The sequence below is a fragment of the Procambarus clarkii genome, chromosome 29, assembly GCF_040958095.1.
Source record: "Procambarus clarkii isolate CNS0578487 chromosome 29, FALCON_Pclarkii_2.0, whole genome shotgun sequence".
Classification (NCBI taxonomy): domain Eukaryota; kingdom Metazoa; phylum Arthropoda; class Malacostraca; order Decapoda; family Cambaridae; genus Procambarus; species Procambarus clarkii.
In genome coordinates this window covers 4,542,406-4,544,165 of record NC_091178.1, presented here as the reverse complement: position 1 = coordinate 4,544,165, position 1,760 = coordinate 4,542,406, and positions in this window count along the sequence as shown.

The window sequence follows — 1,760 nt, the reverse complement described above, 5'->3', positions numbered from 1 at the left end:
ATATATATATATATATATATATATATATATATATATATATATATATATATATATATATATATATATATATATATATATATATATATATATATATATATATATATATATATATATATATATATATATATATATATATATATATATATATATATATATATATATATATATATATATATATATATATATATATATATATATATATATCTGAAAACTCACACCCCAGAAGTGACTCGAACCCATTCTCCCAGGAGCAACGCAACTGGTATGTACAAGACGCCTTAATCCACTTGACCATCACGACCGGACATAATGAGGTGATAGCCGAGGCTATTTGAACCACCCCACCGCCGGCACTCGGATAGTAATCTTGGGCATAGCATTTTACCAAATCACCTCAGCTATCATAAATAGCCTCGGCTATCACCTCATTATGTCCGGTCGTGATGGTCAAGTGGATTAAGGCGTCTTGTACATACCAGTTGCGTTGCTTCTGGGAGTATGGGTTCGAGTCACTTCTGGGGTGTGAGTTTTCAGTTGCATATTGTCCTGGGGACCATTCAGGCTTGTTCGCATATATATATATATATATATATATATATATATATATATATGAATGAAAACTCACACCCCAGAAGTGACTCGAACCCATACTCCCAGAAGCGACGCAACTGGTAACTACAGGGCGCCTTAATCCGCTTGACCATCACGGCCGTCAAAAGGAAGTGATAGCCGAGGCTATTTGAGCCACTTCCCCGACGGCAACTCGGATGGTAATCTTGGGCATAGCATTTCACCAAATCACCTCATTCTTTGGGGCACACGTGAGGAACACAAATGCGAACAAGCCTGAATGGTCCCCAGGACTATATGCGAATGAAAACTCACACCCCAGAAGTGACTCGAACCCATACTCCCAGAAGCGACGCAACTGGTAACTACAGGGCGCCTTAATCCGCTTGACCATCACGGCCGTCAAAAGGAAGTGATAGCCGAGGCTATTTGAGCCACTTCCCCGACGGCAACTCGGATGGTAATCTTGGGCATAGCATTTCACCAAATCACCTCATTCTTTGGGGCACACGTGAGGAACACAAATGCGAACAAGCCTGAATGGTCCCCAGGACTATATGCGAATGAAAACTCACACCCCAGAAGTGACTCGAACCCATACTCCCAGAAGCGACGCAACTGGTAACTACAGGGCGCCTTAATCCGCTTGACCATCACGGCCGTCAAAAGGAAGTGATAGCCGAGGCTATTTGAGCCACTTCCCCGACGGCAACTCGGATGGTAATCTTGGGCATAGCATTTCACCAAATCACCTCATTCTTTGGGGCACACGTGAGGAACACAAATGCGAACAAGCCTGAATGGTCCCCAGGACTATATGCGAATGAAAACTCACACCCCAGAAGTGACTCGAACCCATACTCCCAGAAGCGACGCAACTGGTAACTACAGGGCGCCTTAATCCGCTTGACCATCACGGCCGTCAAAAGGAAGTGATAGCCGAGGCTATTTGAGCCACTTCCTCGGCTTCCTCAAGCGACCAGTTGCGTCGCTTCTGGGAGTATGGGTTCGAGTCACTTCTGGGGTGTGAGTTTTCATTCGCATATAGTCCTGGGGACCATTCAGGCTTGTTCGCATTTGTGTTCCTCACGTGTGCCCCAAAGAATGAGGTGATTTGGTGAAATGCTATGCCCAAGATTACCATCCGAGTTGCCGTCGGGGAAGTGGCTCAAATAGCCTCGGCTATCACT